General features: G+C 35.5%; 1 pseudogene across 1 annotated transcript in view; it reads right to left on the bottom strand.

Annotated features, from left to right (window-relative positions):
- The window catches only part of LOC143235645 (uncharacterized), an 88,883-nt pseudogene that overhangs the window by 45,388 nt on the left and 19,731 nt on the right, over window positions 1-23,764 (bottom strand). Inside the window, exons 4-17 of the transcript XR_013019345.1 lie at window positions 16,353-16,434; window positions 10,530-10,637; window positions 10,041-10,100; window positions 9,013-9,196; window positions 8,258-8,389; window positions 7,620-7,677; window positions 5,988-6,138; window positions 5,411-5,485; window positions 4,849-4,938; window positions 4,579-4,692; window positions 3,088-3,166; window positions 1,727-1,776; window positions 1,171-1,254; window positions 629-823 (exon numbers count right to left, since the gene is read on the bottom strand). The product of XR_013019345.1 is annotated as an uncharacterized LOC143235645 (transcript). The remainder of the gene's footprint in view (window positions 1-628; window positions 824-1,170; window positions 1,255-1,726; window positions 1,777-3,087; window positions 3,167-4,578; window positions 4,693-4,848; window positions 4,939-5,410; window positions 5,486-5,987; window positions 6,139-7,619; window positions 7,678-8,257; window positions 8,390-9,012; window positions 9,197-10,040; window positions 10,101-10,529; window positions 10,638-16,352; window positions 16,435-23,764) is intronic.

Here is a 23,764-nt window from a genome sequence, read left to right as displayed (position 1 = left end):
TTTCATAAAGTACTTACCTATCACAAAGTTTGTCACTACTATTAGTGACTAGAGGATGATAATTTTATTTGTCTTTTTTTAGACTAAATATGAAACAACTGCTCCAATGAACCATGTTGTAATACAGTTGTATAAATGTTTTTATTGATTTCTGCTAACATAGCTTTGATTCCAGGAAGAGAAACCAGCTTACTTTCTTGAATACTTATATGAATCATGCAATAACAAACTTACTTATTTTATTCATGCAATAGAATCTCCCTCAGATATTTATTCTTTTCACAAACTCTTTAATGGAAGGTTTAGCTGACACAGGTTATAAAATGATAACACTTTTCAAAATTATCTAGTGGACAAGTGGTGAAATGGTCTAAAATAATTGGGTTTAAAAAGTGATTTGTTTTTACAGAAGTAGTGCACTATATTTGTTATCTTTGTTTTATTTCCGTTAACTAATCAATCTAATAACATTTCATTAAATTTCAGCACTTACAATATTATCATGCTAATAGGTTTTAATCATATAGAAGGTTCAATACTTACAGGTTCTAACCATCAACAAGGTACAATACTTACAGGTTCTAACCATTTACAATACCAACATAATAAGAGATTCTTTAACACCAACCTTGCTTTTCTTGGGTTTCAAAATTATTTCTATTGTGGAAGGAATCTGGTGGCCATTTTCACCTATCATTTCTCCATCCTGTACCATGTCCATCTCTCCAACTTCCATCTGTCTCTGTTCTCGTTGTTGTAGCCTTAACTTCTTTATTTTTGCCTGTTCCCTTTCTTCCCACAGCCAGTTGGACAGCAGGGGGCTCTAGGACATCACAAAACACTTAACAGATGAATTGTACTTCTCAATTCCCAGTCTTTGTTATTGTTGTTATAAAAACAAAACATAAAACATCCATGATCAGTGAAACTTTCTAATAGAGTTTTAGAATAATTCTCAGAAATAAATTAAATTTACACACAAGCTTCTGCATAGAACAAGATGTAGAGCTAAAACAAATATGTAATTAACAGTGCTAAAAACATATCCAAACATACAGTACCTAATATTTTGGGTTAAATAGCAAGATTATTGCTGTATAAAGTATTTTCAACATTATCTAACATACTCTGAATAGAGAACTTTAGTAACGATTAAAATAAATAACTTACTGAGGGAGGAGCAGAGACAGGTGTCCAGATGACTGGATGCTGGTTAGACAGGCCAATGGGACGACTCATTACAGGGATGTATTTCTGTAATAAGTCAGAATTTAATGTTACAGAAATAAGCAATAGCTGCTATATAATAACAGGTCATGTAGTTAGAGTTAAGTTTTTATGTTTGCAAGTTTCCCTTATAGAATCTGCTCATTTCGTTTTGATGTTAGATTAATAATGTACATCAAGTATGCTCCATGACGTCATATAGTTAAATGCACATCATATTGCTTTTTGATGTAAGGTTACCATACATCTTTAGATACCAATTTGATTTCCACAAAATGTAAATCTCAATTTATAAAACATTACAATATATAGTTTAATATATCCAAATTCCATACAGGTTAATTTTATAAACCATATCTTTGAATTTGTCATAAAGCAATAGTTAGAGTTTTCAATAACTAACTCAGGTCAGTAGGAAGATTTCAGATTTAAGACTTGTTATCATAACAATGTGGTTTGTTCACTGAAAGGAGGGAGGTAAAAAAATAAATTCACTTACCTCGACTTGCTCCCTCACTTCAGCTAAAGTCGCCACATGAGTGTAGTACCCTTCAACAGAGAAAATACCATAATTAAGGATTTGTATAATACCAAAATTGTTTTTTGTTTGTTTGTTTTGAATTTCACACAAAGCTACTTGAGGGCTATCTGCGCTAGCCATCCCTAATTTAGCAGTGTAAGACTAGAGGGAAGGCAGTGAGTTATCACCACCCACTGCCAACTCTTGGGCTACTCTTTTACCAACAAATAGTGGGATTGACCGTCACATTATAACGCCCCCACGGCTGAAAGAGCGAGCATGTTTGACGCGACGGGGATGCGAACCCGCGACCCTCAGATTACGAGTCGCACGCCTTAACACGCTTGGCCATGCCGGGCCAACACCAAAATTAAGCTGAACTATGACACTGCTAAAAAACATTGTACATTTCAACGTCACTAATTAAACGTTATTTTTACCTCTCCAACAATAAAAAAAATCATTTGTTTGTTTCCGTCATTAAGTGAAACAATATTTCATTTATCTATAATAACTGAACAAATATTTTATTAATCTACCATCAAGTGAAATAATCAGTTAATATGTCATTAAATGAAACAATCGTATCTTCATCTATCCTTATAAGAGTAAGTAATCTGTATATGAGTCACTAACTGAACAGATCTTTTGTTCATCTGCTTTAAACATATGAAATCTTCTATTTGTCTCTCAAAAATAGAATCCTATTTTTATTCATTTAAAATTAATAAAAGATACTTTTGTGTCTAGAAAATATTACTTTATATTTGCGGTTCTATATTGATAACTTTATAGTTGGCCCGGCATGGCCAAGCGTGTTAAGGCGTGCGATTCGTAATCTGAGGACCGCGGGTTTGCATTCCCGTCGCTCCAAACATGCTCGCCCTTTCAGCCGTGGGAGCGTTATAATGTGACGGTCAATTCCACTATTCGTTGATAAAAGAGTACCCCAAGAATTGGCGGTGAGTGGTGATGACTAGCTGCCTTCCCTCTAGTCTCACACTGCTAAATTAGGGACGGCTAGCACAGATAGCCCTCGAGTAGCTTTGTGCGAATTTAAAAAAAAACAAAAAACTTTATAGTTACCAATTTTGGGACTAAGATGAAATAATTCCTAAGATCACGTATGAAGAAGGCGTGTCCCACTTACCTCTGTTTGCACAGGCCATCCAATTAACGTTCATATGTCTGTCACCTCTCTACCTATCAGATAGGCCGATAGGGTATGAAGAAGACGTGTCAAACTTACCTCTATTTGCACAGGCCATCCAGTTAACTTCCATATGTCTGTCACCTTTCTACCTATCAGGTAAGGTATGAAGAAGGCGTGCCCCACATACCTCTGTTTGCACAGGCCATCCAGTTAACTTCCCGTATGTCTGTCACCTCTCTACCTATCAGGTAGGTGAACACTCGCACCTTGAATTATCAGATATAAAGATTGATTTTAAAGGGCGTGATTAGATCTAACAATATTTCCTTAGAATTTTTCAACAGTTTACAACATTAAGCCCACTCAACAAGGTTTATAACAATTTTATGTATAATAAATTTATCACAAAATTTCTGCTAATTTCATTTAAGCATAAAAACAAGGTATTTATCGACGTAATGTACGCCCACTTTAACACAGAAAACAAGATATTTAATTTAATGTATATGAAATCAATCTGAAATATGTTGCAAAAATGTCGATTATTCTTTTATTTCTTCTGTACATTCTTCCTGAATGATATATTTTGGTACTTCAATAGAACCAAGTATGAACACTAAATCTACGGCTGAATAATAGATTCGCATATATAATATCCCCGAAAAAATAAAATAACATTTTATTCATTCCTGATTTCGGCACCTTTACAAATTCTCGTTGTTTTTATGCAATGAACACTAATAACGGTAACTGTAAACATATTTTTTAAAATTTTTATTTCTGATTTCTAAATTTCATTACGAGTTGGGCAAAAAATGTATGTGACCATCCTTGAGCTACACCAACCTTGCCCTTGGAGTCTGTTTATCGACTTCTTAGGTGTAATACTAAATGCATGAGAACCTGTACATCCTAGCATCTGGTCTACTTGCTGGATAAGCCAGTTGATCGAGTCCCAGTAGGATTTCTAGCATACTGGTCATGTATAAGGTAGAGAAGACGGATTTATTATTTTTTTAATAGAGTTTGTTTAATGATGAGGATTTCTCGAAAGTCCTGATAAAGCCTACGATTAAATGTAATTTCATTGAGTTACTGTATTTTCAGAATTCGCCTTTTCTCATGGAATGTAAATTTGTGTTATTTTGTCTGTTGCCACTACAGAAAGTTAACTTAAGACATTAAAAACTCTTTATAGTTTTACTTATTACACTATTTTATCTTCCTTGTAAATACTGTATTTTGCTTACTACGCTTCTACTAAATTACAGCTTTGTTAAGTAAATCCTGAGCTTACAATTCTTGCACCCTTGCTTTATGGCCTAGTATTCACATTTTGCATTTTTGTCTATTGGCCTGGCGTTCTAGTTATTGCATTCTTGCCTGCTGGCCTAGTGGACACTATTCAAGTTGAATTTAATAATAAATTTACAACGTAAATTCATAACTTCCGATTCTTGTAGGTGCCTGATTGGTTAGTGAACATTTGAATATTACAAAACTTTCTAATCACATAATAACGATTAAAATAGCTGGTTAAAGAAAATGTACTCAGAACTAAACATTTCTGTCGAACGACTTCATTGTTTCTAATAACAATGTTATTTTTCTTTTCATTACAGTATTCTTTTTTTAATATACACATTAGATTTAAAAGATTCTTGTTTTAAAAACTCACCGAGATATTTGGCCAGTTATAGTGGTTAAATATTTCGTCAAAGGTATAAGGAGCGCCATCTGTTACCAACATCAAGGCTTGATTGCATTGGCTACCAGTTTTGGTGAGGTTACACTATATAGAAAGAAACATTGGGAAACCTTACTTCATTAGACAATTAAATTGTATGGCTCAAAATATAATTCAGTAAAACTATATTTTATTTTAAACATAATATCGTAAAAAATAAATTTTGGTTTAGAAAACTATATAATAATCTTTGTACCTCACCTTTTTTAAAAGTTCAAAGCCTGAGATCAAAGCCTGGCTAAAATTGGCAATATCACGAGTGTCGAGGTTCTCTAAATGTTCATGAAACTCCTAGAAAAATATTATCAAATATATTTAAAGTAGTTTATAAAAACTTAAGAGTCAGGCGCAAAGTGTGTACTATACCTCTAATACATACTTTACTCGATACTCATCTCATATATTGTGTTAAAATACTCGTGTCATATCAGTAATCCCTAACTCATCCACTTAGGCCTGACACAGGAATGTAACACGAACGGTTTCTACGGCTGCAAACTTGGAACGACAATACAAATTTCTTTAAAATTAAATTATATTTATTAAAACTTTTGTTGAGAACATAACGATATTTTATAACATGAGTTTAAAATAATTGTACCTATGATTACCTAAATTTTTGTAATTAACTTTTAATGAAGAACAAATTAAAAGCTTTTCTTGATATTATGAAAAACTTGGCCTTCTTAAGTAGCTTCATTGTAAAAGTGTTTTTTATAGTTTCATTCAGCGTTGAATTAACAAACTTTATCTTCAAACTTACTCTAATATTTTGCTTGTTAGCTTGAACCAAAGTTTCATTAAAACACGGTACAACTGCCTCCACAGTTTCTGAAAACTAAAAAACTGAATTAGAATCGATTGTTGGAATTAGCAACCATAACAAGGTTAGATGACAAGCGACAGATGTTCAGATACAAAGTCAACTTTAGGGGCTGGTACTAAATAAATAATCATTTAACTAGAAACGGAGTTCTATGTTAAAAACAGCGAATTATCGTAACTTTATACTTAAAGGAAATGTAGACCATTGTTATAAAAGAATTACTGAATTAAAAAAAAGAACAATAACAAAACAAAAAAATCCTTGAAAGTATCACCACTTTACTGCGAGAATTTTCTATCTGCGTTCTTATTCTCGGTTAAAGTGAGAGTTTACTGTCTACATTATAACTCTTTACTTTAAGAGTTTTTTGTCCACATTGTTATATTAACTTACTCTAAGACTTCCTTTGCTATATTTATATGTAATTTTATCACATTAACAAAGTCTTTGTCTAACGTCAGAATATTTAAAAACATTGTTTGCTTTCAACACAGTTAAATAACTTTTCGAGTACCTTTAGCACGTTAACAAAATCGTTGTCTTCTAGTGTGTCCAGAATGGAGTAGACGACACTACGTGCGATATCCTTTCGTAACCCTGTCATGGAACCACTCGTGTCCAATAAGATCACCAAGTCTTTAGGAGAAGCAGCTGCTTTAATATACCTAATAAATCAGAGAGGTAAGAAGTAAAAATGTGTAAAGTTTGGTAACGCGACTGCTAATGTTATACCTAAAATAATAGTGAATTGAGGAGGTTGGTGGTTAAAGAAAATTAGCTAAATGCAACAAGAATATAAATAGATTACAAGAAAGTAGTGGTAAATATGTAGTTCAATCAAACATGGAGTTGGTGTTAACATGCTTTGTTGTCACTATGAGAAAAACTGATATCATGAGTAGGTGAAGTGAGGAAAAAGTGTCATTGGCCACTATTAAGTTCTTTACATTTTATAAGCCGCACAATAGCAGGTTTGATACATAAACTTAGTACTCCGAAAATTCTTTAATCTCAAGTATTAAGTTGTAGGTAGCTCCAGTTCAATTTACACTTTGATCAACGTGTGATATTCGGTGCTTTAGTTTAGAAGAATTCCACTCCTCATCGGTAACCCTGAACACAACTTAACTAGACAGATAAACTAGACCTTAATCATAGTGATAGCTGGATTAACATCAAATACTTTACTAGCATTATATCAAGGTTATCGTCACTATTTTATTGTATTTGTGACTCCACTAGTATTGTACTAATGTTAACTTTATTAATTTACTAGTATTATATCAAGGTTATCGTCACTATTTTATTGTATTTGTGACTCCACTAGTATTGTACTAATGTTAACTTTATTAATTTACTAGTATTATATCAAGGTTATCGTCACTATTTTATTGTATTTGTGACTCCACTAGTATTGTACTAATGTTAACTTTATTAATTTACTAGCATTATATCAAGGTTATCGTCACTATTTTATTGTATTTGTGACTCCACTAGTATTGTACTAATGTTAACTTTATTAATTTACTAGCATTATATCAAGGTTATCGTCACTATTTTATTGTATTTGTGACTCCACTAGTATTGTACTAATGTTAACTTTATTAATTTACTAGTATTATATCAAGGTTATCGTCACTATTTTATTGTATTTGTGACTCCACTAGTATTGTACTAATGTTAACTTTATTAATTTACTAGTATTATATCAAGGTTATCGTCACTATTTTATTGTATTTGTGACTCCACTAGTATTGTACTAATGTTAACTTTATTAATTTACTAGTATTATATCAAGGTTATCGTCACTATTTTATTGTATTTGTGACTCCACTAGTATTGTACTAATGTTAACTTTATTAATTTACTAGTATTATATCAAGGTTATCGTCACTATTTTATTGTATTTGTGACTCCACTAGTATTGTACTAATGTTAACTTTATTAATTTACTAGTATTATATCAAGGTTATCGTCACTATTTTATTGTATTTGTGACTCCACTAGTATTGTACTAATGTTAACTTTATTAATTTACTAGCATTATATCAAGGTTATCGTCACTATTTTATTGTATTTGTGACTCCACTAGTATTGTACTAATGTTAACTTTATTAATTTACTACGAAGGTGATTCGATACTTACCAGTGCCTAATTCTACAATCGTACAAGTCCGGACCTTCTGTCTGGGGCCATTTTGTAGCTAAGATAATAGAATAAAATCTCCATTATTGGGTGGTTTATTTTCGTTATTATAGAAGATACACTTGCTAATAACACGTCGATAAGATTGTGGTTATGTTTAAAACGGCTTGCTGGATTAAACACCCAACTAATTCTAAAAAACTGCTAAAACTTAAATCCGCTTTCCCATTACAACGTATGGAGTTTTATTCAAACAAAAGTAACAAAATCTCACCATTATTTATTGAAACTCGATCAATCAATAATTGCAACATCCAACATGTGCATCAACTAGACGTTGCCCAGTTTCTTTATTCAAATATTGCTTCTTAATGTTATTTATTTTATCAACTGATATCGTGTTGTATAGAAAGTTGTAACTATTATAAAAGTTAGTGTTTCGTTTATTTGATTTACCACGTCAATGGTGTACTTAGAAAGTCGCGGTACTTTTACGGAGTTTAACGATATATTTTAGAACGATCATCTGTAGTGTGATTTCTAAAATAAAATTTCTTTCCAAATGTTGACACCTACTAGGATATATACGTCCCATACAAACTAGTGGCACCTGGATGTTCTAGTCGATTGTAACTCACCGGGATAAAGGCGAATAAAGCCGTTCCTACTGCCAAAATATTGCCACGAGAGGTTGGGGTCATTGGCCATATTATCACTAAATTTATGTGTCAGACTTTCGGACCAATGAATAGCATTCATGATATCAGGCGCTAGAAAACAAAATATAGGCTTTATCAGTACAATTTATAGAACAGTTTTGCATATTACCTTATCAGTCAGGTAAAAGTAGTTATTGTCAAAGTGTATGTTAAGAAACAATTACGTTTTGTGTAACTAAATATAGATAAAACATAAACAGGAAATTAACAAGACAATAAAGTTGTTACTTGCTTCGCCAGACAAATAAATATATAAAGAGATACACACATCGTACAAACAAATACTTAAGTACTCCACAAACAGATAACTGAGAAACATAAATGATGAGATAAATAAACATAATATTTCCACGTCAGTCAGTCAGTAGACACTAAAATGACGTCACGTAAGGGACAATTAACGTTACAATTTGTGTTGTCGTGACGTTAGTAAAAGTCGTTCATGCCATGAATCACTGTAACCTACAAGAGAGCATGCATATGAACTTCAAATATGAAGTAGAAATATCCGTTTCTCCTACTTTGGGTTTTATTAACTCTTGAAAGAGAACAGTTTCGCGGACTCTGCGGAAGTACATCTAATTAAATACTGTAGATAGTTCGATGAAAATAACCAATAGTTTTATACATTAACAATAAAGTATTAATACACAGACCGAGAAAAAATATTCAACCTTTATCATAAACGTTAGTCGGAACGTGCACCACACTGTAGCTACGGTTAACTTTAAACCGCTCAAAGTTGGGGTGAATATCAAGCTCCATAGCTGCCCAGTCAGTGTCCTTATGTTCTTCAGCCTCCTGTGGGAGATCTTCTTCTCTTGGGTCATACAGCTTCTTGGCATTGAAGTACTTCCGCTAAATACCCATTTCAATATATTGACTGATTAAAGTGAAATTAGTATGTATAAAGCATGCATCACAATAATAAAGTATTCTTTCATAATGATCACTAAGTATACACAGCATATACTTCAGGTTTTGTTTAAGTTAGCGAATTCCATAGTAACTTGGTGAAGAATTTCTGTCCTATACCAAAAATGAGGTGATATTGTTAGGCTTAGCATTTATGTAGCTTTTAGTTTTATTCAAAAGAAAAGTTTAAAGAAATATTCAACTGTTTGTTTGAAATTAAGCACAAAGCTACACAATGGGCTACCTGTGCTCTGCCCACCACAGGTATCGAAATCCGGATTCTAGTGTTTAAGCCCGCAGACATATCGCTGTGCCACTGGGAGGCATATTCAACTGAACAAGCGACATTCACACACATAGCCCATTGATTAGCTTTGTTCGAATCAGCAAAAAAAAAACCAACAGTAAAAACAAGTCAAGAGAACACGCGAATAACATTTTTTTAACGTTGTACCACACGATTACAAAATAAACAGTAGTTAAAAAACGGTAACAATGTGTTTTTTACTTTGGCAAATAAAATTCACAATCACCCAAACTAACGGAACCAAGCGTTAGTTAGCAGTTTTTAGAAACGAACTTGTTTGTTTTTAAGTGCAAAGCTACATAATGAGATATTAATGCTCAGTCAAAACTGGGTATCAAATACAGACTTTTAAAATTATAAGCCTGCAGTGTACTACCTGAACAATTACGAAACAGAAAATAAACACCTTTTAAACAAACAAACAAACAAAACAGTACGACGTTAAAACTAAATTTTAAATAATGGTATGGGTGGCCTTACCTTCAAAGTTTTCTTATATTCGTGTCGGATAACAGCTTCTTCTGCTCCTTCTACGATCCTCTGAAACAGAAGAAAAGAAAATCTGTACAGAATTAACATTCAAGAATAGCTAATGCGAAACTTTACTCGTTAAGGTAAATACATCAGTTGACTATAAACAACAGTACACATTTTCTGCTAATCCCTGTTACTATGGTATAATTGAAATATACATTATGTACTATTTTATGTTACTATGACGTCATTAAAATATACTTACCATTACTAAGGCGTTATTAGGATATACTTACAGATACTACTCTCCGTTACCAAGGTGTCATTAAAATATACTTACCATTACTAAGGCGTCAATAAGATATATTTACCGTTGCCATTGTGTTATTAAGATATACTTACCCTTATTATGTTGTCATTAAAATATACTTACCGTTACTAAGACGTCATTAAGATATATTTACCGTCATCATGGTGTCATTAAGATATACTTACCGACACTGCTCTCTGCTTCTCGTTCAGCATGTTAGTGACATCTTCAATCATAGCTTGTAAAATCAGTTTTCCATCAACCTTAGTAACTTTACTGTCACGGTTGAAATTCTGAAATTGTTACAATAATTTCTTTATTTATTATTCAAGATTAGAACATACTAGTTGAGTTGGGAATAAATTGCATATTTGAGCGATTAAATTTAAAATTTGTATAAATCTAAAAATATCGTAGTGAACAGAATGTACAAACCTGTAAATAATAATGAAAATAGGTGAAAAAAACGTGTCAATAATGTATAGATTGGATGTGCTTGTTTGTCAGTTACGTAAGAGATTAATTGTGTAAGTCTTTTAATAATGCTGAAGATATTATAATTTTTTCTTTTTACAATCTTAACATTAAATTATGTGCTGTTAAACAGATTAGTTGTGACGACTCCCTCACCAATCTCGTAGGGCATATTCAACTGTACTAGATTTTGTAGGTTATTTGAAATTAAAATGTTATTTTATAAGTGTTAACTTTCCTTTTTGTAAATCCAATGTAAGCTTGTTGACAAAATGTAGAAGTAAGCTGACGGGCTATGGACGATTGAAGAATAGCGACATTATCCTTAAAAAACGGAAGACTGTTAGGCTTAGAAGCACACATTAATAAGTACTTGTACATACACATTACGAATAAGCTGTGTCAACCGATTTTTAATAACTGAGGAATATTTAACAATAAATGGTAAATGAATAGCATCCTTTAGATATTATAACTGGAATAATATTAGACAATTTTCCTCCATTTAAATTTTTAATCAATTATTTTAATAGGAGACCTATTTAAAGACAAAAAAAAATAATCGATGTTAAAAATTTCCTTATATACACTTTCCTGAGTACTAGATATTTTAAACATACAATGGAACAGTATTTTAACTAAATTATCTTCGGAAACATTTAGAATAAAACTATGAAAATTAAAATATAATCCTGTAAATGCTTCATATATATTTCATATCAGAACTCTCTATTATAGTTATAAATTAGCGTTAGTGCCTCTGGAAAAGGAAGTTCATGTTTTATTGTAAACCTTAATACTGTAAAAATGGAACAGCTTGATCAGAAGTCCTAGAACTAGTAATGGTAATGTCTACAATGTGGAGAGGTTTAAACTATTGAGAACAACTTTCAAACCATTGTATTTTATGATGACAGAAACCTATTGGATAAGGATGATCCAATTACTGAACCCATATGAACTAACTTTATCTTATCATAAAGCTGGCCAAAAAAATATGTATCTTTGGTGGCAAAATTCATCAGTTTCAAGAAGAGCAGTTTAAGCATAGACTCAATGACGGAACTGTTTTCAAACAGTAATTAAGCACTCAGTTGTCTCTTCCAGTGGTATGTTGGTATACAAAGATTCACATCAAAACTCGCACAACGAACATCACTGTAGAATTACCCTTTTACCCTTATCCTATTACTTACACCCTTACCCAGTTAAGAAATGACAATATTTTTTGTTTTTACACGATCTTATTAAAGCTTTAACTTCTTCATCATTTAAACATATAGCCCTCGTGTAGGTTTGCGCGAAATTAAAAAAAACAAACGAACAAAATAAACATTTAAAGTTAGAAAAAAAAACATTATTAAAAAAGTAAGAACTAAACTACTAATACGAGTTCTAATGTTACTGCATTTTTTATCAGAATTATCTCAAATTGTTTGGTGTGATAAAGATTCTACAAACTGTTCAAATTGAACAAAATAATCCTCAACATTAGTTTGCTGGGAATACTAAATTTTAACTCCCGAGCTAACACCCTTCCTTTTTTCTCAATATCATTCAAATCATATTTACAAAAATTAATTATAGCATCATCACATTTTTCTCTAAAAGAAGTGGAACCTAATCACCGCCTCATATTATCTAATTTAGCTTATTGCTTATATTTAATCTGTATTAAAATTTTATTATTTTGAGTTGAGCTACAATAATTAAAAACAGGGTGCCTTAAATTAATGAAATCCAGATTTATTTTTCTATAATATAAATATTTCTATATTTCGTCTTGTCAAAAGTGTATCAAGCTGAATTGGTTGCTTAATTTAAAAATGAAGAAACTCATTTTAAATTTTATGGCATTGCTTAGAAAATCGAAAGTTCTACATCGAAATTTTAAAATTAAGGGACATTTGGAATCACTCTTAGCTGTTTACATTCATTCAAAAGAAAAAAAACGTAATTAATTTTTTACACTTTTAGATGTTTTCAGCATTTCTAAAAAGTGTTAATATGTCTTCACAAGTCCCCTGCTGGGTCAGAGATTAAGTCTACGGATTTACATGCTCAAATCAGGGGTTCGATTCCCCTCGCTGGACAAAGCAGATAGCTCAATGTGGCTTTGCTATACAAACACACACACGCACGCTATACTTAAAATAGCGATACTTATCAAACCCAGTAATGGCTTTACCTCAAGGAAAATTTAAGAGACATATAAAATTTACAATTACATAAATAATCAACGACATGATGGGAGAAAAAGGAGGGAAAAATATTTTTTAAACAAACTTACATAGTTGAATGATTAGGATGTAAGATCTTCAAAAATAATTTACGTTGCTTGTATTTAATGAGACGTGCTTTAAATTATAAGTAACAATTTCAGTTAAGGTTTTAACATCTGCTGCTGAAGAAATGTTGGAGAAACAATAAGCAACGAATGATTATAAAACATGTTATTTATTCATAACAGCTCGACCTCAGAAACGTGTAATAAATAGCAATTCAGATCTCATTTATTTCTCAAGTCACTAACAACTAAGTCTTTTACTGAATGTCAGTACTCGTCGTTTGTTCTGGACGATAAACGATAATGGATTCTATCGAATTTTATATATACAATACTTGAAGTGTTATGGTTTAAAACTTGCAATTAAGAGAAATGCATGGAGAGTGGGGGGACACTCGTACCGAACTTGCTAGCTAATAATTTTAGGCCTAAAATTTTATGATATTCTACCGGATGAAGATAGATTTTAAAGTTTGTTTGTTTCTCGACGTTCGCGCTAGCCGTCCCTAATTTAGCAGTGTACGACTAGAAGAAAGGTAACTAGTAATTATCACCCGTCGACAACTCTTGGGTTACTACTTATTAACTGTCACACTATAATGCTCCCACGGCTGAAAGGGCGAACATGTTTAGTGATACGGGGATTTAAACCCACGACGGTCAGATTGCGAGTCAAGCACCCAAACAACCTGGCCATGCCGGACCAGCTTTTAAGCTATTATACTGAATATACGAACAGTGCTTCATATATATTTTTGTCTGTCAGTCGATGTCAACCGATGAATTTTAGCATTGAACGAAGAATTGAATTGTGGAATTAAATATACAAAACTGGAATGTATTTACTATACGAATAAAGAAGGTAATAAAGACCAGAGTAAAAAAAACAACAACAAAGAAAATTACACAAACAAGTAAAATATTATTTTGGAAAACAGTATCAGTAAAATCTAAGACAATTATTGAAACTATGTAACCAACCGAGTTAATAATTAAGTTGTTATTAAACAGTTTTCTAATAAATGCCTTTCCATTATTGGCGTCCCTTATAGGTTTGCCAATTACGGTTCAACACTTGCTATTAAACCATATTGTTCTGTTTATCATTTTTTATAATCTCTTTACTTTATACAACTATATATATTTTTCACACTTTTACTTGTTTGTCAGATTTCCTTTGTCTTTTTTTCAATTAACTTTCCCCATTGTTTTTCTTGTTTTTTCAGTTACTTTTTTCCACATTGTCTTTTCTTCTTCTTTTTCGTTGTCTTACTTACCCTTATCTTTATTACCGCCACTGTTATTACACGCCTCTAATTTCGAGCCTTTGCGAGCAAACTAGGGTATGAGAAAAGAAATTAACCTATTTTCCTAATCGTTTCGGTTAACTGTTGCATAGATACGATATTTAAGAATAAAGATTCGTCACATCAAATTCTCAACTTTCAGGCCTACTAGACAGTGCTCGAGAGGAACTAAAGATATGACACAATTGAGGAATATGATATTCGTTTCATGAAATTCCTAACTTGTTACACACCACTTCCAGGTCTATTAGACAGTGCTCCCGGCGAACTGAAGATCTGACACAATTGAGGAATATGATATTCGTTTCATGAAATTCCTAAATTGTTACACACAACTTCCAGGTCTATTAGACAGTGCTCCATACGAACTGAATATCTGACACAATTTAGGAATATGATATTCGTTTCATGATATTCCTAACTTGTTACACACCACTTCCAGGTCTATTAGACAGTGCTCCCGGCGAACTGAAGATTTGACACAATTTAGGAGTATGATACTTGTTACGTCACATCCTGGCCCAGTATACAGTAGATGATGGGTTCCCAAAATTTCACATCACAAGGACTCCCAGAAAATATCATATCCTGATTGTGTCACACAACTTATTCAATATATAAATATTGAATATATTAACGGTATTGATTATTTTTGTTGCTACACCTCCTCTTCCCACTGACACTTTCGGTCAATGGGGATCCCAGGTTGGGAACTCGTGTTCCAGACTTTAGGACAAAAGAATACACACACAAAAAGTTTAGACTTCTGAAAGTATAGATAATACTGGTTTACGAAGATCTAATAACATTGTGTCACAATAACTTCAATATGATATTCGTTTTGTTGGCCTGAGATAGTACCAAGTGGGGAAACGTAGTGGCCTAGAGTTAAGACTGCCGGACTATGAATCCGACGGTCCATAGGTCCTGTCACAAAAGTATGCTCCATGTCCATGACGATGAAATAATACTTTCGATTAGATTAGCCTAACAGTGTTATTGACTATTTGCTTTCCTTTCAGCCTATCAGTTCAGAATTAGGACAGATAACAATGACAGCTTTTTTGCAGCTTCGCTTGTATTATTGACACAAATAATTAACTTCAAGTGCAGATAGAGTCAACTTGGGTTAAAATAACTTCAAGTTCAGAGTCATATTGGGTTGAAATAGGTTCAAGTGGAGAGTCATGATGGGATGAAATAGCATCAGGTTGGAAGCTCGTATGTAGTTATATTACTATTTCACATAGATGTATGAAAAATCAAACAGATCAACATTAATCTCTAATCGAAGATAACTGTCATTCAATGCGGAAAAAAGTAATGCGTTTTACGATCATATGGGAAGAAGATGAAATTCCAGTTTACAGATTATGAATGTTACTTTTTAAGTTTGTTACCAATTAAGTCAAGACAGAAAATCTAATTGGACAAAATAAAAATTTAGAGGGAAGTATTATTACAAGAAATGAAGCTTTTGTAACTTAAGGGAGTAATAAATGAAAAATAAAGATTTAATAGTTAAATTTGTAACTGAAGGAAGTAATAAATGAAACATAAAGATTTAATCGTTAAATTTGCTTTAAATATTGAGAGAAATGTTCACTTTTCAAGATAATAAACCATTACGTGCCCAACGAAGAAAGTTAGATGTCATGAAAACACTTATATTGCAAGATACACGAACACTTATGATCAGGGTAAAGCTATTTTTCTAAAATATTTTAATAGGATAAAATATGTTAAACATATAAGGTTCTATTTATAGCACTCCATTAAAGAACAAGATGATATTAAAAATTAGTGTTATATTTATGTTGCTTTTTTCGGGTAAGACAATATTAAAAGGATAAGGTAATATTTATAACACTCAATAAAGGATAGGTTAATATTATAAAGCCTAGGTGATACAGACAGATATTTTAACGATTATTTCTTACATCCTGTATATCTTTGAAGCATGTTGATTGGGCAATCCCTTCTCTAATATCCTGTTCAATTTTGAGAGCCCAGTATTTCACCCTGAAAAAAAAAATCGATGTATAAATAATTAAACCTAGAAAAATACATTATTAGTTTATTATTAGTTCATCTTACAGCTAGAAAACAATAGTGAACCAAAAGAAACACAATATTTTCTCTGTAAAAAATTATGATATCAGAACAGAATATTCTGATTTTTGTGCTGTAATGATCGCTGGTATACATCAAATAACTTCATCAAAAGAGAAACACCGGAAATTATTGCCGTTCATAAGATAGTCTTGCCTTATCTTCCTCTAGCGACCTTTTACGATATGATTTCACACTGTATGACAAAACAGCGAATAATCTAACAGCCGTTCTCAGGCGTTATGTAGTTGAACGTGACGATGTGAAACGATTTGTAATTATACCAACAACACTTTTGTTACGAATCAAGAAAAAATATTTACAGACAACACCCACTGTTGTAAACAAACACCTATCTTATTTCGTATTCTTTAAAAGATAACTTTGGAAGTTCGATACCTCTAATGGAAACGGCATAATTAAGTATATTGTGTAGCTCTGGGGTGAAAAAGATAAAACAAAACAAAATTGATTGATTGATTGATTGATTTAGTGTTTTATGGCACAAAGCAGCGAGGCTATCTGCGCCAGACATTCGGTAAAAAATGTAAAAAAAATAAATAAATAAATAAATGTAGTAACAGACATAAATGGAACTGAAGGTAAAACAAAAAAGTATAAAACCAATGTTGACACCTAGTCTACAATGTTAAGATAAAAGGTAGAGTATAAGAAGTTGTAAGGTATTTACTCTAGCAAAAAGGTAATGATCATAACCCGCCAGGAAGATTAACAGGTAAGTTCAAGAACCACCGTCAATCACCTGAAGTTGGCCTTTCCAGTCCTGGTTCTGGGTTATGTGTCATAGCAGCTATTATCAAAATGTAAAAGAAAGTAAAAGTTTTAAAAGACACTCCGCAAAATCGTAATAATGAGTAGCCAAATGTCCAGTAAAAGGATAAAGTCAAGTAAATAGAGTAAAATTTGTAGAAGTAATTGAAGATAAAAGCAAAACGGCAATTAAGACAGAAAATGGCGTAAAAACCAATGTTGACATCCAGTCAACAAAGTTGTAAAGAACTACCTGTAGCAGAATGGTAATGATCGTAACCCGCCAGGAAGACTAACAAGTAAGTATAAAAAACCACCGTCAGTCACCTGAAGTTGGTCTTTCCAGTCCTGGTTCCGGGTTATGAGTCAATATGGCCAGTACTAAAAAGTTAATTAGTAAAAGTGTGAAATGACATGCAGTAAAGTATAATAACAACGCCAGGATGACTAACGAGTAGTTCAAACGGATAGTTCAAACAGGAGCGTTAGTCACCTGAAGTTGGCCTTTCCAGTCCTGGTGTCGAGTTATTTAATGTTCTGGCTATTGTCCAATGTCAAATTGAATGAGAGATTAAAACTGTAAAAAGGAACCACAATTAAAAGGTGTAATGAATAAACATGCAACACTTAAATGAGATTAAAAAGGTTAATGGCCATTAAAAATTAAAAACATTATCAAGGTGGACAGAGTCACCATCACCAATAACTCTGTCCAATGTTACAGATTGACCCTGGGAAAAATATGTTTAAAATATTGCCGTCGTTGAGAATTGTAACGATGGCAAGAAAGTAAAATGTGGCTGATAGTGATTTGAGTGTTACACAAATTACACATTGGTGCATCAGTTCCAGATAAAAGAAAATGATGAGTTAAAAACTGTGACCAATGCGTAGCCTAGTGAGAACAACTTCCTCCTTCCGAACTTTACGGAAGCTAGATGGCCAAAGTCCAATTTTGGGTTTGATTTGGAAAAGTTTGTTGTCACGTTGCTCACCCAAGTGGACTGCCAGCTGGCACGGAGCCGACCCTTGAAGATAACACCATAGTCCATGTACGGAATAGGCATAGGAGTGATGGTGCTGAAGCAGACATATTTAGCTGCCATGTCTGCAAGCTCGTTCCCGCGAATACCAACATGGCCTGGTATCCAGAAAACTGGATTGAAGTAGCTGCTAATGAGAAACGGGCCAGTCGGTTACGAATATCAGCGAGAATAGGATGTGAGCCAACGTGTAGCGATTCCAAGGCAAGTATAGAACTAAGCGAATCAGTATAAATAGTGCAGTTGGAGTACTGCTCAGCTGCAATATGATCCAGGGCAAGAGATATGGCATACAGTTCAGCAGTGAACACAGAAGCTGTAGAAGGGATTCTGCGTGCAACTACTGATCCATAGCAAACCATAGCAGAGCCCACTGAATTACCTGATTTGGAACCATCTGTATAAATAGGAACTGAATGATTGTTTGAAAGATATTCATTGAATAAAAGACGGTACTTCCAATCTGGAGTATCTGCCTTTTGGGTGACTAAAAGAAAGGTCACATTTGGGGGCTGTAATAAGCCATGGTGGGATGGGCCGACCTGTGGAACATGCAATGTTATCCAAAGACAGACCCAATTCATCCAATTGCTTCCGGATGCGAAGGCCAAACGGAGCAATGACAGATCGTCTGTTCTGAAAAAGTACTGCCCACCGAGGAAGGAAAACACATTTCCAGGTGGGATGCTTTGGTAAGGAATGAAGTTTCGAAGTATATTGTAAAGATAGTTGCAAACGGCGAAGGTGTAGAGAAGGTTCATGAGATTCAATGTATATACTTTGAACTGGAGAGGTACGGAAAGCCCCAGTGCAGAGTCGAAGTCCTTGGTGATGAACGGGGTCCAGCATCTTTAAGGCTGAGGGTCTGGCAGAGCCATAGACCATTGATCCATAATCGAGTTTCGATCTAATAAGAGCACGATATACCTTTAACATTGAACAGCGATCTGCCCCCCAACTGGTAGAAGAGAGAACACGGAGGATGTTCAGTGCTCTTGTGCATTTGACCCGAAGCTGCTTTAAGTGTGGTATAAAGGTCAGTTTACGATCAAAGATAAGCCCCAAGAACTTGGTCTCCGGGACAACTGGCAGCAAAACTCCACCGATATGAAGTTCAGGATCAGGGTGAATACCCCGTCGACGGCAAAAGTGCATGCACACAGTTTTGGAGAGAGAGAAATTAAAGCCGTTCGCCATAGTCCACTTCCGTACACAATTGAGGGCGGTTTGTAGTTGCCGCTCAATATATCTCATGTTTGACGACTGACATGAGATGTGAAAGTCATCGACATACAGCCCATTCGCAACAGTGAGAGGGAGTTGTTCAGTGATGGCATTTATCTTTATACTGAAGAGTGTAACACTCAATACACATCCTTGAGGGACTCCAAGTTCCTGTACAAAAGAACGGGAAAGTGTCGAACCCACACGAACCTGGAATCTCCTGTCCATTAAAAAATTTTTAATAAACATGGGTAGATGGCCACGTAACCCATATGTATGGAGGTCTCGCAAAACGCCATACCTCCATGTTGTGTCGTAAGCCTTCTCTATGTCAAAGAATACTGATACAAGATGTTGGCGGTTGAGAAAGGCTTCTCTGATAGATGTTTCAAGACGAATTAGGTGGTCTGTGGTGGAGTGCTGTCGACGGAACCCACACTGTGTGGGCGAGAGGAGGTTGTTTGATTCAAGGAACCAAACAAGACGAGCATTAACCATCCTTTCTAATGTCTTACAGAGACAGCTCGTCAAAGCAATTGGACGGTAGTTTGAAGGAATCTTGGGATCTTTCCTGGCTTAGAGAAAGGTAAAATAATAGCCTGGCGCCAAGCATCAGGAAAACATTCTTCTGCCAGATCCGGTTGAAAACAATCAGAAGGACATTAAGAGAAGCAGGAGATAAATGGTGCAGCATGTCATAATGAATATCATCAGGTCCAACAGACGTACTGGCAGACCGATGAAGGGCCATTTTTAGTTCCACCAGGGTAAAAGGACGATTATAGTCAAAGAAACAGTTAGTTCGAAAGGAAAGAGGTGATCGCTCCGCCCGAGTCTTGATAGCCAGGAAGGTGGAGGAACAAGCAGAAGTGCTAGATACCCGGCAAAAGCTTTCACCTAGAGTGTTAGCGATGTTCCGAACATCAGTCACCTCCTGACCATCAGAGAGTAAGATCGAGAGGGGGATAGAATTGTAGTGTCCATTAACCTTTCGAATCCTGTCCCATATGATCTTAGAACTGGTGGTAGAAGATATACTGGTTGTGAACTTAATCCAAGATTCCTTCTGGCTGTGACGTCTTACCCACCTAGCATGTGCACGGGCCCGTTGGAAAGCAACCCGGTTTGAAAGTGTGGGATATCTACGAAAGTATCCCAGGCCCGCTTTTGAGCCTTCCGTGCTAAGTAGCAAGCAGGATTCCACCACGGACGAGGATATCGTGGAAAACGTGTCGAGGTTTTAGGAATACACTGAGCAGCTGCATGTGTAATACAGTCAGTTACCGCTGCTACACAGTCGTCTATTGATGGCTGATTTACGATGGTAGGATCAAGTTCTGAGAGCAGTGAAAGTGGACCAGTCTGCCTGATCCAGCTTCCACCGGGGCACGCGGGTAGGGTGGCATCGACCACGGCCAGTCTCTCTTATAAGGATTGGAAAATGATCACTGCCTAGTGGATTACTGTCAACCCTCCATGAAAAATGGGAGAATAATGAAGGGGAGCAAACTGAGAGATCAATAGCGGTAAAGGACTGACTAGGTGCATGAAAGTAAGTGGAAGAACCAGTATTGAAAAGAGAAAGATTGTGATCAGAGAGCATCCGCTCTACAGATCGGCCCCTCCCATCAATAATAGCACTTCCCCAGAGGGGATGATGTCCATTAAAATCCCCTAGGATTAGAAACGGAGATGGCAATTGTTCAACGAGAGCATCCAGATCTGATTGATCATATGTCTTTCCAGGGGACAGGTACAGAGAACAAACAGTGATGGTATGACCCAAGGAAATACGGATGGCTACAGCCTCCAAGGGTGTGTTGAGTGACAAAGACAGGGTGGGCACGTGTTGATCAACCAACAGTGCCACCCCTCCATGTACTCGACCATCACACAACCTGTCATTTCTGTACAGAGAAACTGCCGAATGGAGACAGTATCAGCAGTTTTGAGAAATGTTTCTTGTAAAGAAAGACAAACAGGATGGTAGGAAGCAATCAGCGTTTTGATATCATCCAGATTAGAACGTAAACCTCGACAGTTCCATTGTATCAAGGTGGCCATTTTTAAGAACGGGTAGGTGAAGTGGCTGGAGAACCCTTCGGTTTACGACCACGTCTTTTTTCTTTACTGTCTTTAGTTGGAGGAGGTCTATCAACCTCCATGGATCCTGCTCTGGGTCGGGTGGGCAGGTTTTTGTTATTGGAAGGGGAATCTAGTGACTGAGGACGCGAACGAATAATTGTGTTGTCTCTTGTGGTGGGAGAAAAGATGTATCAGAAGAAATGCCTGTATTTGAAACTGAAGGACGTGGATCTTGAGGTGTGTTGGAAGGTATGGGAGGGACAGAGATAGGTGTGGTAGTTGATTCATCAACCTTTTTTAACCACGGAGGTCAAAAGGCTTTTCATTTGTTTTGAAAACGATTCTTTTGGAGGCACAGAGAGATCTGTCTGCACTCCCACTGTAGTTGTGGAATGAAGTGCAGCAGCATATGTCCGAGATGGAGTTGTGGACAGCAATTTCCGAGCCTCAGGATAACTAATGTTATGTGTTGTTTTCAAACGCTGCACCTCTTTTCCTCCAACCATTTTGGGCAAGAATGAAAGTATGAGGGTGAGAACCATTGCAGTTTACGCAATGTGGGTTCATGTCACAGTCATAGGCATCGTGGTCCTTGCCTCCACAACGAGCACATGTCAGGGAACCACGACAAGATGTCTTTGAGTGGCCGAATCTCTGACATTGGAAACATCGAAGAGGGTTTGGTATGTATGGCCGAACCCTGCAAATGAGATAACCTGCCTTGTTGGTGGCAGGTGCACGTGGTGAAGTAAATGTTAAAACGAGGGTATTTGTTGGCAGTGTAATTCCATCTTTGCGAGTGGAGATGCGCCTCACTGCAGAAACTCCTTGAGTGGAGAGACCAGCGAGAATCTCTGACTCGGGAACGTTCTTCAAATCCCTTTCAACAATAACTCCTCGTGAAGAATTCAAGGCAGCATGGGGTGTAACCTCAATAGGTATATCCCCAATTGCCTTTGATTTCAACAGGAGTTCACTGTGTTGGGATGTGGATGTTTCAACTAATATGTCACCAGATCGAAGTTTCTTTACTGATTTTGGAGAGCCAGCAAGTCCCTCTAGTCCCTTTTGAATAAAAAAAGGGGACATTTGCCCTAAAGGTTTTTCCGAAAGAGAATGTAATATAAGAAAATGAGGTACATGTGTTACTGATGTTGAAGATTGCTGTTCTGAGTATTCAAGACGTGGTCGCTTACCCATTGACTGTTTTTTACAATTTTATTTAAATTTTTTGAGGATCCATAGGAAAAGGAAAAATTTCGGTACCACTGACCCCACCCACCATGGAGCCCTACAAGGGGACGCACTACAAAGTCACGCAAGGACAATGCAGCAACGCCAGGGTTTCGTGAGCACTATACCCAAACACCAGCATCAGGCACAATGTCCACAACACCCGTTGAGAACTTCCAACACTGGTACTTGGTTGACTCTAGCCCAAGTGGACCAGCCGATTGACCCAAGGGGGGGCCACCCAAAGGCCGCCCGTCTACAGGAATTTGAGGCCAAAGTGGTGTGTTAGGGTTGGACCCCTCAACCACCAGGATCTTCTCCTCCCCTTCACGGGTCGCCACGCACGGCAAACACGTGGGTGGATGTTTAGATCCCAGAGAAGGTAACCAGATAGAACAGAACCTTCCCTGGGAGGTCCCCCTCACCACGTACAGGAATCCACACCGAGGGGCAAAACAAAATTACTCCTTACAATAATAACTGATAGAAAGATGACAAATTTTTACTGATATTAAGAGGATTCCCAAATAATCAGAATGTTGCGTAGAGAACTCATAGCTGTATAAACTGTTTAACTAACATAATGCAAGAAGTATTTTAATTCATTAACAAGTTGCAAAAAAAAGTTCGACTCGTAATCTGAGGGTCGCGGGTTCGAATCCCTGTCGCACCAAAGATGTTCGCCCTTTCAGCCTTTCGTTGGTTAAAGAGTAGCCCAAGAGTTGGCAGTGGGTGGTGATGCCTAGATGCCTTCCCTCTTGTCTCACACTGCTAAATCAGGGACGGCTAGCACAGATAGCCCTTGAGTAGCTTAGCGCGAAATTCAAAAACAAACAAACTTTAACAGATAGGCGAGAATTTATTCTCTAACCCTTAAATAGCAG

This window comes from Tachypleus tridentatus, chromosome 12, assembly GCF_004210375.1.
Source record: "Tachypleus tridentatus isolate NWPU-2018 chromosome 12, ASM421037v1, whole genome shotgun sequence".
In the NCBI taxonomy this organism is placed as follows: domain Eukaryota; kingdom Metazoa; phylum Arthropoda; class Merostomata; order Xiphosura; family Limulidae; genus Tachypleus; species Tachypleus tridentatus.
The sequence above is the reverse complement of the archived record's forward strand: the minus strand, read 5'-3'. Positions and strand labels throughout refer to the sequence as shown.